The sequence below is a fragment of the Vulpes lagopus genome, chromosome 7, assembly GCF_018345385.1.
Source record: "Vulpes lagopus strain Blue_001 chromosome 7, ASM1834538v1, whole genome shotgun sequence".
NCBI lineage: Eukaryota > Metazoa > Chordata > Mammalia > Carnivora > Canidae > Vulpes > Vulpes lagopus.
Window position 1 is genome coordinate 44515623 of NC_054830.1, and position 18261 is coordinate 44533883.

At 39.0% G+C, this 18261-nt stretch overlaps 1 long non-coding RNA gene across 1 annotated transcript in view; it reads right to left on the bottom strand.

The window, feature by feature from the left end:
* Positions 1-1660: 1660 nt before the first annotated feature.
* Positions 1661-18261, bottom strand: part of LOC121496290 — a 34598-nt gene continuing 17997 nt past the window's right edge. Inside the window, exon 6 of the long non-coding RNA XR_005989139.1 lies at positions 1661-1934. This is a non-coding gene — a long non-coding RNA (uncharacterized LOC121496290). The remainder of the gene's footprint in view (positions 1935-18261) is intronic.

Consider the following 18261-nt stretch of genomic DNA (forward strand, 5'->3'; position numbering starts at 1 on the left):
AAACTAGAGATTGCAGATCATTTTGCTTAGGACAAACCTATTTAAGTTAAAAAAAAAAAAAACAAGTCAATTAAAAGGAAAATATTATATCAATAGCATTATAGGTAATGCACAGATATAGAACAACTGGAAAAGTGGTGTATGAATAACTGAATTTTAGGAAACATTGAGATACATGTGCTGAATGTCCCCAAGAGGTTCTAGAAGCAAAAGCTTCTGCAAGAATACTTCACTTCACAGTGGAAGAACTTTCTAAGATAGTTGAACAAAGATGGACTGGGCCTGGTAAGTCTTCTGCTACTGGAGACATTCCAGCAGAGATTAGCAGACCCGTGTGCAGAAATGGCATAGTGGGGATTCAGGCCACAAATGGATGATTAAACCATGTATCCATTAAGAAGATTCTTTTGAATCACATGAAACTATGCTCCTATGATTAGAAATACTTCTGTTGTGGAAGCTTACAGAACACAAGCAGAAATATTTAGTAAGTGGTTCCTGGGAAAGGTAGTGCGTTCAGTGGAGGACTTGGAGGTTCTCTGCTGGGTTCTGAGAGTCACCTGACCAATTTTCCAGGACCTGCCCCCGTCTCTGTCTGCATGCCAATTTCCATTGCATTTCACAGGTTTTGCACTTTCTATTCACTGAATGTTTCCTTTGAGAATAAGGTCCAGATCCGCCACTGCAGTGATTTCCTTTGGGTATGAACGGTCGAAAGACACTGGCTAATTAAAGCCCATACGTGCAAACATGTCTGACTGATGTGCACTCCCTTCTGATTGGTGCCTGATTTGAATAAGAATGCCAAGCTAGCAGAGCTTAGAAAAAGCAAAAGTATAGGGAAGCTTTCTAAATTCTAAAAAGAAAACGTCAGACCAGGACTGGGTTTTCATCTTCAGCCACACTCCTCCAACTTCCTCTTCCTATACAACACACACTCAAACTGAAGACATTGGTATTCAGTTCTTGGGAATCCAGAAAGATCTTCTGCAGGAAAAAAAGAAAGAACGAAAGAAAAAAAAAAAAAAGCTGACCTGCTGGCCTAACTACTTAATTGTTCCACACAAAATACCTTTTACAGGTTGTCAGAGTAGCTGCCTAAGTGGCATGCTTTTCAGAGAACATGGAAAGCCCCTCGAATACCTACCTTCTACTGAAATCTCCTTATAGCTCTTTATAAAGCAACTGCCCCCAAACAAAGGAAATACCATGACTGAAATTCAAACGTGGAAATGACCAACTTGAACTTTGATCGGAGAATTTAAATTAGAGATATTACCCATCAGTCCCTGTCCTAAGAAATGCTTCACATTGACACTTCCTCTCCCCTACCTATAAAGGGAGTGGTTCATTATTCCCATTTTACACATGAGTAACTTCAGAGTTAGGAAAGGAAAGGGCTTGCCCAAGTTTACACACCTAGAGATTCTAAATCCAACCAGTAGACTCTGAACCTATTATTTTAAACCAAGAAAAATCTATAAATCATCTACATTAGCCTTTTCTTTTTATTTCTCAAAACTTTTTTTTTATTTATTTATTTATTTATTTATTTATTTATTTATTTATTTAAGAGAGAGAACATGTGAGCATGGAGGCAGGAGAGGCGGGGAAGGGGACAGAGAGAGAGAATCCCAAACAGTCTCCATGCCAAGTGCAAGGCCTGATGCGGGGCTCCATCTTACTATCCTGGGATCACAACCTGAGCCAAAATCAAGAGTGAGACACTTAACTGCACCACCCAGGCACCCCTAGCCTTTTCTTTCTAAAAATGAGAAATAGAGTTGCAGAAAGTAGAAGTGATATATCCACTATTATGCAGCCAATAAGTGGCAGAGCTGGTGCCCAAGTCCAAGAATTTCAGGAGAATCCAAATTGCAGGCTCTTTCTAAGAAGCGGGTATAATAGGAAGAAGGGCAGACATGTCAAGGTACCTGAAATTAAAGAAGACAGAAAAGAGTGACACTGAGAACAATTAGCACATACTATTTCCCCTTCACAATTTCACTTTGGTGGCAGCGCAGAGTACTAGAACTGAATTTCTGAGCCTTTACTGTGTGTCAGTCCCTCTCTAAGAGGCAACAACATGGGTTTTGATACCAAAAAAAGACATGGGATAGAGTCCCAGCTGTGCCACATTAGCCATGTGGCCTCAGATAAATGCTTAACTGCATTTATAATGCTACCCAGCTTAACTGCAAGAAAGGCAGAGGTTGGGAGAAGGGAGGCCATCTGCCTCAAATCACACAGTTGGGGTCTGGTGCAATAGAAATTCAAACCTAGGTTTTCTATAACAGGAATTGGTAAAACAATGGAACAAATAACCATGGTTATGTTATTTTTGTTGTTGTTTGGAAGGTTTTGGTCTTTTTGTTTTTAATCTAAGAAGAAGGAGAGGAAAAGTGAAACGGGTTGCTGGCCTTCTAGGTGCTGAATTCTGGCTGTGACATCCCTGCTAAAATGGGATAGCCCCATAGCCCACTGGCACTGAGATTGTTTCCCTGGCTCTCCCCAGGGGCCCTGTGCTGCTCTCCAACCAGGCCAGCCCTTAGTAAGGAATAGTCTGTCTGGCTTCCCATGGGAAAAGGTACCCTGCTGACCTGGAACAGACAAAAGGGTCACTTGGAGAATGGAGCAATTAGCTGCCCAAGATGTACTGCTGTCATCAGTGACCAGGCCAAAGAACCCTGCCCCCATCCTGACACTGCAGCACTCAGGAGGGGAGGCTGAGAAGGAAAGAGATATTTACTACTTGAAAGCTGACAGTCTAGCAGCTGCTGTTGCCCAAGTTGCCAGGTCCACTGGCTTTGCTACAAGAAGCAACCCCTGTGCTCCCAGGTCTGGCTGGTGTTTGCAGGGAGGGGATTTCCTGTAGGTAACCAGCTGGCTTGGAGAGATGAGTGCATCTCAGGGCCTGGGGCAGCTCTGGACTCTAGTGCCTTACTACTTCATGCCAGGGCTCCATGTGATGGATTGTAACCATTAATTAGACACATGGGTGATGCTTATGGCCCATAACTTCAACCCCCGTTAGGTTTTTGATTTTTTTTTTATTTTATATAAATCAAACTCTTCTGAAACCATCTGTCAGTGAAGGAGGAAGAACCAAGTGACAGGAAGGTAACTAAATGGCAGAGTTCTAGCTCTGAAATCTTAAAGACCTGGGCTTAAATCCCCAGTAACTATCAGTTTGTGTTGCCCCGGGGCCACTTCCCAACTTCTGTAAGACTTTGTTTCCCTGTATGTAAAACGGAAGTAACATTTATTTTTACTAGAATTGCTTTCAGACTACACAAAAAATGTTAGCTATTATCATACTGTATCATAATTCCCCATTCTTACATCTGTTCCCTCCACTAATGGATGTTATGGAAAAATGGAAACTATGACTGCTAAGTTCACCTCTTGACTTAAACTGAATTGCCCCAGAAGTAGTCCCCTAGACAAGGATTGAGAACAAGGAGTTCATCTGGAGTTGATGCCAGGAGGCATGGCCAGGAGAACAGGAAAAGAAGGCAAGAATGGGCGAGGGAGCCAATTATAAGAGTATGACTTATCTAGCCAGTTAGTGCTGTGGGCAGCCGAGGCTCCATCCCATTAGGAATCTCTGGGAGATCATGCCCCTGAGTCATTCCATTCAAGGAGTGAGGAAACTGTGTTGCTTATTCACCAACTCTTATCCACCTTTGGATGAAGGTAAGAGCCGAGGTGGTGAGGAATCTGGGTTGTTTATCCACAAATTCCCATCTACTGCTGGCTATGGGTTGCTCCCAGGGGGATTAACTCTTTGGGACTCCCCCCTCCCCTGTGTACCTGGTAGAAAGCCCTTGAGCAAAAAGTTGTGGAGCTCACATAGGATACCATCAGCATTTTGCTGCTGTGAGTGCCCACAGGAAAAATGGGCAGGGCACCAGCAGTGTCTGCTTCTCCTCTGTTACCTGGTTTTGAGCACAGTGTCTGATGTATGGCTGGTGCCTGATACATATTGAATTAATGGGAGAAATAGTTACAGATATTGGTAACTATAACATCAGATAGTAAATGTTTAGAATCATAAAAGGGTCAATTAAATTAGGAAGGGAGTTTAAAAGGAAATAACATTTACTTTTATCTAGAAAGTATTGTAAAGGTTTTAAAGAAGAGGTAGCAAATGAGTGGGTTGTTTAAGGATATTATGAGTTAAATCATATCCCCCAAGAAATTTGTGTAGTGAAATCCTAATACCCAGTACCATAGAATGTGACTATTTTGGTGATAAGATCTTTCAAGAGGTGATTAAGTTAAAATGAGGCCATAAGGCTGGACTCCAAACTATTATGACTGATGTCCTTAGAAGGAGAGGAAACTCGGATGCAGATATTTACAGAAGAATACAGGAAGACACAGGGGGAACGCAGCCATCCCAAAGCCAAAGAGAGAGGCCTGAATCAGATTCCTACCTCCTGGTCCTCAGAAGGAACCAATTTTGCTGACACTTTAATCTTAGAATTCTAACATCTAGAACTGTGGGAAAATATATTTCTGTTGTCTATGTCACCCAGTCTGTGGCACATTGTTATAGTAACCCTAGCAAATTAATATGGAATAGATAGCTCTAAGCTTCTGCAAGATTCTATCTCTAGCACTTAGCATACTGCTCAGCACATCATGGGGACAAAAAAAATTTATTCCATGATGACTTTGGCCAAATGGCAAGTGGAGGAAGGGCATTCCAATGAGACAAGTACATCAATAGTGGTATGGAGACCAGGAGATATGGCAGCTATAAGAAACAGCAAGCTCAGTTTGCCTGGAACATAAGCGCTAATGATATGGTAGTGTGGCATTAATGTTGAAATGGTAGATTGCATTCAGAATGAATCCATGTTAAGAAGTTTGGATCTTATTAAATGGTGTATCAACAATCACAACTTTCTGACCCTTCTTTTGATTCTGGATTTGATCAATGATACATTAGCAAGTGTGATGCAAGTCAGGCCTTGAGAAGCATTAGTGCACTGGTGTTTGCCCTCTCTTACTGCTCTTAGGAACCCTGGGAGCACATATGAGGAAGCCATAGCTAGCCCACTAGAGGAGGAGAGACAGGTGCATTTCAGACATGCCATCCCAGATAAGATTCCTAGACCAAGGAGTCACCTCACTTTCAGACATATGAATGAGGCTCTCCCAGACATTACAGATCAACAGAGCTAACCCAGACAGAAAAACAGTCCACAGAATTACAAGAAGTAATACATATTACTTTAGTCCACAGAGTTTTGGCTTCGGCTCATAGTGGAAGCTAACTGATAGAAATGACAGGTTATTGAAGGTTTTTGGAGGTCTGAAGGGGGCAAAACTAAGGCTATAAGATTAATTGAGAAATAGTGTGCAGGATTTAGAAATCTGTTCGTTCCCTAACAGGAATAAGTAGACCAATCCTTTGCTCTCCCTTCTCTGAATTCCCTTAGCTCTGAGTCCAAGATGGGCCACCCAGTGGGCCCCATACTGGAACCCTTGACTATATTGTGAATTTGCCATCTCTAGCTACTGTTCACAGCCACTGTGAGACCTACTCTTTTGGATATAAATTTCACAGGCAAGGGGCAAATGTCAGAAGTGAGATTCCAAGGTAATAGAGAAATTGAACTATTATCAAATGCCAAAACAAGAGGGATCAAAACAAAATAAAATTCACTGCAGCTGACCTATATGGGAAAACAGTTCAGAGCTGGAGTTCAGATCAGGATAGAGAAATGGCTCTCACAACTCTGAGAGTCACAGCCCATGTCTGAGTTGATTGTGGCTATTTCTTATAAACCCTTGGCCCTGACCCTTTCACCCTTGGAGACAACCAGAGTCACACAGTATAACTAGAATGTAATTTAGATATGTGGAATTATTTTAACTCCAAGGCTATGATAAAAGTCTAGGTAAGAAAGGAGGTAAAAATTGTTGCCTAATATTAGCTATGATACTCTTCTCTCCAACTAGTCTAAGAACTGGATGTATTGTGCCATGCAAACAATTTCAATATAGAGATGGGGGTTCTATAACAGTGCCCTTTGTTTTTGAAGACCACCATACTTACAAATCTACCATAGTAACCCTCCCAACCACTTTATAATGCAGCTCTAGGCTGTGTATTTCTGGTATTTCACAAGTAACTCAATCGGGGTCATGGGAACCATGTGACTTTCCAGAAGGTCAAAGCAAGCCAGCAACAGAACCTAAATTAGAAACCACATCTCCAAATGTCCTTTCTGTATCTTTGTCTACAAGGCCAGCTCTGCCCTTGTAATTCCTCCAAATTAGCTATTCGTAATTTCTTCAAAGATGAGGATGGGGATAATTTGAGAAACTAGGAAAAACTGCTTGCTCTGTTTTCCACTAAATTCCAGGGTACTCTTCAGCATGGCAAACCACATGAGACTTCCACTACAGTACAGAGCAAGGAGATGATGAAAAATTTGGATCTGGTGCTATGAAATTTGCTTTACCTTTTAAAAAATCATAACCCACACTGAGGGGGGCACTTGACAGGATGAGCACTGGGTATTAAACTATATGTTGGCAAATTGAACTCCAATAAAAAAAATACAAAAAAATAAAAAGATAAAAAATCATAATCTGCTATAATTATGAAGAACCCAGAAATGATTCTCTGCCCACCCTCACAAGCCCTGCCACACACACATTTTTATAACTTTAAAGGGAACTGATCCTCTGATTACTGGTAAGCAGTGTCTCTGGTGTACATGTTGAGAGTGTTAAGTCTTCGTGTCTCTATGGAACCAATTATCTGCAGATCTGGAAATTTAAGAAGTTGAATTATGTTTCTGTGGACGCATGATCAGATGCTAGACACTAGAGCAGAGTTGGGAGCTATAAAATCCTTTCCAGATATATCCTCATCCAAACACAGGACTTCAACAATTCGCTCTCTTCAGTCACTCAGAATACAGGGCTTCAAGTTTGAGGGAGTATCACATACAAGGCCTATATTTGGTGATCATTCACAAATATTCTCTCACACAGTTTCATGGCGATGTCACACAGACTGTTAAGGGCACATTTCCTTTAAGTGGGTACTATCTGGTGTCTGATTGGAAAGCTGCTCAGTTATCTAACTGATTTCATATTCTATTTTCAGTGAGATTGATAGGTTTTTGATTCTAAGACAAATAAGCTCCAATTGTCATATAACAGATGAATAGTAGTAGCACAGGCTTAGGAGAAAGGGAACAATATCACTAAATATTGTCATTAATAATAGCAGTATTAAATATCATTGCCAATAGTGTTATAAATAATAATACCGAATAACATCTATTGAGCTCTTACCAAGTACCCATGCCAAAATATCAGCTCCATCACTTTCTGTCATTTTGACCCTTGAAAGTTACAGTATTAGTTTCCCAGGGCTGCCATAACACAGTTCCAAAAACTAGATGGCTAAAACAACAGAAATTTATTGTCTGGCAGTTCTGGAGGCTACAAGTCTGAAATCAAGGTGTTGGCAGGGCCATGCTCTCTCTGCTGGCCTGAGGGGAGAATCCTTCCTGGCCTCAATCTTTGATTATTTGCTGCCAACCTTTGGCACACAGTGCCTTCTAGATGCATCACTCCAGTCACACAGTCGTTTTTTTCTCCTGTGTGTCTCCATCTCTGTGTCCAAACACAGAGGGGTGGGGGGTAGAGAGAGGCAGAGACACAGACAGAGGGAGAAGCAGGCTCCATGCAGGGATCCTGATGTGGGACTCGATCCCGGGACTCCAGGACCACACCCTGGGCTGAAGGCAGGCACTAAACCACTGAGCCATCCACGAATCCCCCAAACTTCCCTTTTTTATAAAGACACAGTCATATTGGATTAAAGCCCACCCTAATCACCTCATTTTAACGTGATTAACTCTGTAAAGACCCCATTTTCTAATAAGATCACATTTTGTGATACTAATAATTAGGACTTCAACATATCTTTATGCGGGAGGATATGGACATTTCGCCCATAACAATTATCTAACCTCTCTCCCAACATCACTTCCCCTTTATAGAATGAGAATACAGGGAATATTGACCTCACAGGGCTGCTGAGAGGATGTAATGAGATAATGTATGTAAAGTGTTTAGCATAATGCCTGGCACATAGCTGGAAGACAGTAAATGTAAGCTATTATTATCATGAAAGTGGGGATATGGATCCTTAAAGCTCAGTTTATTTTGCTTGGCTTCACGGAAGAGAAGCCCATGCTGGTAATATTTTCCTCCCACTCTAAAGGGCATAATGATTTTTCTTAACAGTGTAAGTTGATTTTTACATGTTGTATTTTACCAAGGAACTATATGTTTAAAAAAAAATCTGCTTTTTATTTGAATATTGCCATCTATTCATACTATGATAAAAATCACTTTGAATAAATACCTGTTCCCAGCAAGTAAATAAATCTTAAAGGTTAAAAACCTGATCAATTGTTAAAAGGTTAGTGAATGCTCCTTCTAGATTACCTCTAAAGTAAAAGAAATAAAGCATCTGAAATGTAATATTAAGAACTTCCATCCCCTCAACCATGCTAATGTAGGTAAAATATATTGCAGATATTGAGAAAAATAATTATACACTGAAAAGAACGTGACTTTTAGATTCATGCATATGTGGGCTCAGCTTATACTCGCCTGCTTATGGCTCTGTGACCAGGGGGAAGTTAATGAACACTTTTCATTCTTGGTTTCATTATCCATGAAATGAGAATAATAATACTCCCTCAAAAGTGAGACAGTCTAACAAATGACAGATGAATGGATAAACAAAATATGAATTATACACACAATGGAATATTATTCAGCCTTTAAAAAGAAGGCAGGGGTTCCTGGGTGGCTCAGTTGGTTAAGCGTCTGCCTTTGGCTCAGGTCAGGGTCCCAGGGTCCTGGGGTGGAGCCCCATATTGGGCTCTCTGCTCAGCCAGGAGCCTGCTTCTTCCTCTGCCGCACACTCTGCTTGTGCTCTCTCACTTATGCTCTCTTTCTTTCAACTAAATGAGTAAAATTTAAAAGAAAAGAAAAGAAAAAAAGAAAAAGAAGGCACATCTATGCTATAATATGGTTGAGACTTAAGGATAAGACAAGCGAAGTAAGACAATCACAGAAAGACAATATTGTATGATTCCACTTATATGAGGTACCTAGAATAATCAAATTCATAGAGACAGAAAGTAGAATGGTGGATGCCAGGGGCTAGAGTATGGGAAGAGGGGAGTTTGTGTTTCATTGCTACAGAGTTTCAGTTTTACAAGATGAAAAGAGTTATGGAGATGGATGGTGGTGATGGTTATACAACAAAATAAATATATTTAATGCATTGAAATGTACACTAAAAATAGTAAAGATGATGATTTTGATTCTGTGCATATTTTACTATAATTTTTTAAGTTAAAAAAAAAGTTAGCCTAAGGAAAGCCCCTAATTAGTGTCTGGCTTGTAACAGGTAACAGCTAGACATATACCATCATTAATATTCTCTTTCTGCCCAGCACCAATACTTACAAAAAGAATTGGAATGTGCACATAGCAAAGCATTCAAAGCAAAAGACTGCAGATAGCCCACCCACCCTTGATTTTGAAATAAAACTAATAAAGTAGGGGAATGATATTGGATCAGGAGGAAAGAAAACTAGTGCATATGCTGCTACTATCTACTTCCGTGATTGTGAGCAAGTCACTTAGCTTCCTTGGACATATCTACTCATGTATCAAATAAGGGGGTTGAACTAGATGATCCATATTAAATCCTAGGCTTTGGAGGTATTCATCACATAAGTAAAGCCAAGATATGGTATTTAAGAATGGAGGGCCATAGCTTAGCATGTCATTATGTCCTCTTTACCCAAAAAGTACAAGAGAGAATAAATAGGAAATTAATAAGTAGTAAGGAAATAAATATTATTTATCGTGCTAGGATGATAAATTGGTCAAAGGGAGATAAATAGATTTAAAATCAGACTGAAGGGATCCCTGGGTGGTGCAGCGGTTTGGCACCTGCCTTTGGCCCAGGGCGCGATCCTGGAGACCCAGGATGGAATCCCACATTGGGCTTCCGGTGCATGGAGCCTGCTTCTCCCTCTGCCTGTGTCTCTGCCTCTCTCTCTCTCTGTGTGTGACTATTGTAGATAAATTTAAAAAATTAAAAAATTAAAAAATAAAAATAAAATCAGACTGAAATGAACAATTAGTAGCAAAATGGAAACCTGTTCAAACATTACTGTATTTAAAATCATATAGTTTTGCAACATAAAAAAACTTCAAAAATCTTTTGCACAACAATGTACATGTAGTTAACACTATTGTACTGTGCACTTAAAAATGATTAAGATGGTCTTTTTTGTTATGTGTTTTTTACCACAATAATAAGTAAATAAATAAATAAATACACACAGACACACACACATACAAACCTTTCTTTTCTTTAACCTCACTTTTCAGAAATAATACCAATGGTTTGTGAATCACTTTAGAAAGCAAATCCATTCTTCAAAGACATTTTATGGAAAAATAACTGTAAAAAAAAACAGAACTGAAAATAGAGTAGTAGATGGGGGACACTAAACCCCCTTTGCCCCTGGGACTGCCCCTCTACCCTGGAGTCTTCCGAGGATGGCTCCTGCTTTAGTAGGTGAGTTTGAAAATCAATGCTATGTACTCTATAAAGAAATGTAAATGCCCTCTCAGTGCATTCAATTGGGAATTAATCAATAATGGTAGAGCTTTACTAGTCCAAGCCCTGCAATCCATCTAACCATTTATTGTAAGTAATTTTTAAGTGGATCTTAGAGAAAGCATTTCCATCTATTTTCAGGAAGAGAGTTTATGGATATAATAGGGGGGGAAACAAGCATTAGTTCCTGGTGCCTTCCACCAAACTCAGAGTTTAGCACGTGCTCAATAAAGATATGTACTAGTGATTGTATTCTTCAAGAGACTCATCCTCCAGCAAAGGCATAGCAGGAAAAGAAGTATTTCATTCATTTATTCATCCATCCATTCATTCAAAAACATTTCCTTATCATCAACTGTATTCCAGGCAATTGTTAAGCCCTGCAGAGAAAACATGAATCAGCCACAGTGTCTATACTCAGGAAGTTCACTGACTGGTATAACACGCATGTCTCAACAGGGCATTGTAAATAACTGCAGGCAATGTGAGGAGAATTAAGCACGGAATATATGGCAGTACCGAACCAACGGTGAGGGAGCCAAGGAAGGTTTCTTGCAGAAGTAAAGACAGTTAGCAGGCCATGATGGGGGAAAGGCATACCAGGCAAGCAGAAAGTATGAGCACATATGAGAAACAGTTTGGGAGCACAGAATGTAGGAAGGAGGAATGAGAGACAAGAAGCTAAAAACAGGGTTGTGGAGAGTTATGTGCATGGGTAGGATTTACCTACATTTTCCTGTCTTGTCTTTGCCTATCCCTTTTTGTCACATCCTGGGGAACCTCTAAGTGACACTTCCATGCAACCTTAGAAGTCTATAGTCATAGTTCACTTGTAGTCCATGAAGTAAGCAGGGAGAAAGATGAAAGAAGAAGGCTAAGAGGAAAAAGCAATAATATTTTACCTTCTCAATGGAAGCCACCATAAAAAAAATCACAACATGGCTTTTACCCATAGAAGAAAACAGTGAGGTTGCTTGTGGAGAAAAATGAGTCTTTTGATAGCCTTCTGAGAGTCACAAACCTTTGAATGACCAGAAGGCACTGTGCAGAAAGGGATCAGTTAGGGACACCTATTCCTCCAACCCCTCAGGACCAAGCTACATACAGATGCTGGGGTTCCTGGGTTGATGTACCCAGAATCAGGTAGGCCCAACCCACAAATGTACTTCAGCTCTAAACTTTTCCTTCTTGGGACATACCATTTCTCAGCTCTGTTTAATGAAAAAGTTCATTTCTGGAGCACTTGGGTGGCTCAGTCGATTAAGCATCTGACTTCAGCTCAGGGTCCTGGGATGGAGCCAAGGGTTAGGCTTCCCATTCAGCAGGGATTCTGCTTGTTCCACCTCCCCCTGCTCATTCTTTCTCTCTCTCTCAAATAAATAAATAAAATCTTTAAAAAAAGAGAAAACATTCACTTCTGATCCTATTTTCTTACCAAATATTAGAAAACTCAGGCATCGTTTCTCTGTAGGCCAATGTGAACACCTGAAAAACTCTCCTATGGGGGGGGTGCTCTTTAGAATTTGAGTCAGAATGCTGACTGTAAGAAAGAGACTTCCTGATATCACTTTTCTTTCCTATATGAACAGCCACTAGATAAACATCAGACAAGCAAAGAAAATGAAAATGCTGACCTAGGGCAGACTTGAATTAAAATCTGATAGTAAAGGCCTCAGAATTCTCACTACTGTTTCTAAGAATATTTTCAGTTTTAAAATCTTTTAGTTGATAAAAATCAAAGCAGTGCCTTATTCCATGTATTCCAGACTAGATGCATTGATGTCATGTCAAAGCACACACACACCTCAGAAACTCAATAGTCCCATTTGCTAGATGCAGACCACAGGCTACTAGGAGAGGATGAATTTCAGAAACAATGAAAACCTAAAGAAACTATCCTTTTGGAGCTTCCAAATCAACACTCTAGAATATGAATTATATTGCAATCAGGGAAAATCAAACATTCTTCTTCATTGCTCAAAGTACTAACATTTCCCTTGAGATTGGATTCTCAATTTCCATTTATTAAAGGAAGAAAATAATATTGAAATTTTACAGTCTCCTGTTTTCCCTCCTTTTTCATTGTTCTGAATAGCAAAGCACTATATTATTCAGGACAAAGTTTTGTATACATTAAACATTTTTGTGACTAAGATTTTTATGTAACTGATCCTTAAGGAGAAAGACTTAAGTAATTTTGGTACTGAGACTCAAGAAAGGTGTTTCCTCATCTTCTGTAAAACTGCAAACAAACTTGTTTGATAAAAATAAGAGAGACATGGTCAAAGTTTGAAAATAAAAGTTTTAAGCCTTAGACTGAAAAGCAAAGGATGAGAGATCCACAATTCTATGAATTGTGCAACAACTCATTTTAGGGAAAAAAAAAAAGGACCTTTTAAAAAAAAATTAGGACCTATCTTTTAGAGCAGTTTTAGGTTCATAGCAAAATTGAGCAGGAACTACAGAGTTCTCAAATACTCCCTGTTCTTATATATGCATAGCTTCCCAACTCTGATGATCCCTGACAAGATAGCTATATTTGTTACAATCAGTGAATCTACATTGACATCTACATTGACATCATTATCACCCAAAGTTTACATTAGAATTCCTTCTTGGTGTTATACATTCTATGGGTTTTGACATATCCACCATAGTATCATACAGAGCAATTTCACTGCACTAAAAATCTTCTGTGTTCTCCTATTCATCCCTCTATCCCCTCACCCTCTGGACAACCACTGATCCTTTTACTGTTCCATAGTTTTGCCTTTTCCAGAAAGCCATCTAGTTGGAATCATATAGTTTGTAGTCCTTTCAGATTTGCCTTCTATCACTTAGTAATATGCATCTAAGTTTCCTCCATGTCTTTTCATCATTTGTTTGTTCGTTTCTTCGGTCCAAAATAATATTCCATTCCCTGGATGTATCACAGGATGTATCCATTCACCTAAGGAAGGACATCTTGGTTGACTCCAAATTCAACAATTCATTTTTAAACTCCATCTTTAAAGAGTAACCATCTGAGATCAATTAGTATATTTATTTCCTTGTTGAATTTCAAAGGCCAATTCAGCCAAACTCTTAACTAATGCATGAATTTCCTTCAACAGCAAACCCAAAAGGCATCAGACTGACTTTGCTTGTGTCCTCCTCTAACAAATAACTCACCATTCCCATAAGGTAGCCCATTGCATTACAGGATATCTATAATTATTACTAGACAGTTCTTCCTAATGCTGGACTTTTGCTACACATCTCAAAATCAGGTTTTCCATGTACATTTCCAAATGTATTTTTTCAATTAAAATCTCAGTATCAAAAAAAAATCTCAGTATCTTTTCTATTGTTTAAAGGGGGAAAAGTAAGAATTGTTGGTTTTGTTATTTTTTTCAACTACTTTTGCAATTTATTTATTTATTTTTACTTTTGCAATTTAATCTCTTAAAATATTTACAACAATCAGAGTTCACTCTCACAACACCATTTTGAGTCTCCCACATCATTCTGGCTATTCTCCTTTGGACATGCTTTTTTTTTAATCTATACTTTTTCTTCAGAATTGGGCACAGTCTTCCATGAGTAATCGGATGAATGCAGAGGAAAGGGAAACAATTATCTCTCATGTGGAGTATATACATTCCAATTACTGCCACACTACTCTGAGACCACATTAAACCTACAGTTAATTAAAACTCGATCCTTCCCCATCTGCTCTACCTGCCTCCTCACTTTTTCATCATATTTTCCCTCTTAAATTTCAGCCTGTTACATTTGGTTGTCAAGATAATTTTAGAAACATTATCTATCTATCCAAAGCCTTCACCCTTTTTAAAGGTATTTGGGATTCTGATCAATTGTATTTAATTCATTCACTTATTCATCATTCAAACATTATGTATTAAGCATCAATTATGGCGTCACATTTAGGCAAGGCCTGGGTATACAGAGCAAACACTAGTGCCTATTCTTAAGAAATATATGGTGGAGGAGGAATGACAGATTATAACTGATCAGACTAATGAATGTGTAATTACAAACTAATATAACTGCTCTGAAATTTTAAAGTACAATTTTATTAGTGATTATAACCAAGTAATCTAATGTGGATATAGGTAGGGAAGTGGTAAGAAAAGGCTTCCCGAGAGAAGTGACAGTCGAGCTGAGACCTATAGGACAAGTAGAAGTTAACTATTAAAGAAGTAAAGAAAGGAAGAAGTAAAGGTCTGGAAGAACATTCTAGTCAGAGGAAAGGTCCTGGAGGAGAAGGAAGCATATCATGGCTCAATATCTGAACAGAGGCCAAGGTATCTAGAATAAATAGTAGTAGTCACGGGAGAGTCATGTAAGGCGATGCTACAGATGCAGGCAGGGCATGTAAGGTTTTTGCACACTGGATAAATGATCTAGCTTTACTATAATATCCTACAAAGAGTCTGTCTGGAGCAGACTCCACTACTGTGAATTTTAGCTTCATTTTCTCAAATTTTCAGAGCCCTCCCCATTAGTCAAGTTCAAACCCTTTAACTTGCCATAAACAGTCCCCAAAATTTGATTTTCCTTTTCAAATGTTTCAGATGAGTTCTTTTTTTTTTTAAAGACTTTATTTATTTATTCACGAGAGACACAGAGAGAGAGAGGTAGAGACACAGGCAGAGGGAGAAGCAGGCTCCATGCAGGGAACCTGATGTGGGACTCTATCCCGGGACTCCAAGATCACGCCCTGGGCTGAAGGCAGGCGCTAAACCACTGAGCCACCCAGAGATCCCTCTGATGAGTTCTTGATGTGAACCTTGTGCTGCTGCAGAAATAAGTAGTACATTTCCCCACCCCTCAGCCTTCACCTGAAACATTCTGCCTCTCTGTTCCAGCCTCATTTATGGTCCATAAGATGGATATGTGGTCAAATGCACAACCACTTACCATTTCCTCAGATAATGACTCTGTTTCCTCAGTGAGACTACGATTTCCCAGGGGGCAAGAAATATTTTTGTTACTTGTTTCGAATGCTACAAAGCTCCTATACAACTTCCACACACAATAAATAGCTAATTCATGTTTATAGATTATATAAGTAGCCTCCTAAGAATTCCCTACTGAATAAGTTTCCATGGTTTAGCTACCACTGAGTTGTGCATAGTAGGCACATCAGTAATGCCTCATTCTTATGAGATGCAATTTCCTTAGAATATATGCTGTGGAATCTTCTGTATTAGGAGTTTTTATACAATGGAGAAACCAAATTGGGGCATATGTATTTCTTCTTCCTTAATGTTTTAGGACAACATTTTCCAATGTGCTCCACACTACTGAGTGGCATCCAAAAAAAGTTAGTTGAAAAGATGTTCCTTGGCCATATATGTTTGGGAATATTAGATTATGTGTGAATTCAATTTGTAGAACTTCTCAGAGTATTAATCTATTAGTGAGCATTTTGATTATCCAAGAGACATTAATCATTAATTCATTCCTTTAACAAATATTAAGAAATTACCATATGCCAGGTAACATGGCAACAGAGGTATGCCACCAAATATTTAAAAACCAGATCTCTAAAGAAAAAAGAAACACCAAACACCCCAACTTGTAGTATTTGCTAATTTCTATAATGTACACACCCGCACGTGGTTGATTTTTCAGCCATCGAGGTCACGTCACTGAACTAGAAGTAGCGACAAAATGCACACAGCCCTTTTCCAGCCAGTTCAAGTTGACTTCAGCACACTAGGTGTAAATCAATGATGAATAAAGTAGTTACGGTGTCTACGCTTACAGAACTCACAGTCTAGTGTGGGCAAAAGAAAATAAACAAGTTAATAAGCCAATATATAAGGCTGAATTGTAAGAGGGATGGCCAAGGGAAGAAAAACAGAGCCCCATTGGAAAGAGAGCACCACTGGGATCTGGGGAGATGGTCACAAGAGTCCTCCTCAAAGAAAAGATGTTCTAGCTGAGTACAACATTGTGAGAAGAAGCTTGTCAGAAAAGAAGGGAAGGGAACAACATTTCAGGTGAGAGAAACAGCATGTGCAAAAACAGAAGCCTGCAAAGGATATGGCTATTTTAAAGGATTTAAGAGGCCATTGTATCTGGACAGAGTGAATAGGAGAGAATGGAAAGAAATAAAGTTGCAAAGGTAAGTGGGATCTAGATGCATGGCCTTGGACCTCCTGCCAAGAAGTATGGATTTTAAGAGGCAGAAGGAGGGGGGCACCTGGCTGGCTCTGTCAAAAGACTCTGTGACTCTTGATCTCGGGCTCATGAGTTTGAAACCATGTTGGGTATAGAGATTACTTAAATAAATAAAACTTTAAAAAAAAAAGAGGTAGAAGGAAGCATTTGAAGATTATTTTTGTTTTATTTAAGGAGGAAGTGGAATATTCTTAAAAGCTCACATTTGACTGCTGTGTGAAGAAGGGCCCAGAACATTTCCGACACATACTTGACATGGAGCCCTGCTTCATCTAAGGATCTTTATCTAATATGATAAAGAGTACAGTACATATTGGAAAATATTATACTAGAAGTTTTAAAGAAGCATGTAATTAGTTAACATTATTTTTCAACTTCTCACAACAAGAAACAAATGGTTAAGTGTGATTAATAGAAGTTTCTCTATTGCTACTCCCTACCCAACCATCCTAGCCTTTTCCAATATGCTCAGGACAATCTCCAGTGTTTGTACATGTGATGGAAATGAAAACAGCTAAAAAAAAATCTGAAGTGAAAGACCTAGAGATACTGTGAGATCCAGCTCAGGTAATATAGGCTGTTGATGGTTATGCACAAAATCTGGTTGTTTTTACGAAAATAGATAAAGCTCATTCTAAAGCAGAGCTGTCTGATAGAATGTTCTGCAATGATGGGAAGTCCTATCTGTACTGTCCAGGATTGTCATTTCTAGCCAGATGTGTCTATTAAGCATTTGAGATGTTGGTAATGTGACTGAGCACTGAATTTTAAATTTTATGTAATTTCAGTTCATTTAAATTAAATTTAAATAGCCACATATAGCTTTGGCTGCCATAATGGATGCCATAATTCTAGAAGATACTAGTGGTAAAATAAAAAGTGGTGATTTCCCTCCATTCATAGCTAAATGAAACCCCTGCTTACAAATCAACTTAGTCTCACAGGAGAGCAGTAATACGCTAAAGGCATTTCAAAGGTCACTTTGCAATTTAGTCTTCCATTGTGATTTTTTGCCTTTTTTTTTTCTATTCAAAGCCATATATACACAGGAGAACTTGTTAATGACTCTAAATAATAGATTAGAGTTATTTATGACTGTGCTCGCATACTCATTTTCTCCTAAAAATATCACCACATTTTAGACATAAAGGCTTCCTCTCTGATGGAAGAAAAAAGTTGGAAAGCAGTAGAGAACAAAATAGTCTTGTGACTTTGTTTTGTCGATATGTAGCTGCAACCAACCAACCAACACAGCAACTATTACCCACTGCTCCTATTTTTCATGTCAGCACTCAGAGTTCTTTTAAATCTCCTTTAAGCTCCCAAGCACTTTTAAATTACATCATACCAAGTCAACAGATGAGAAAAATGGCTAGGAA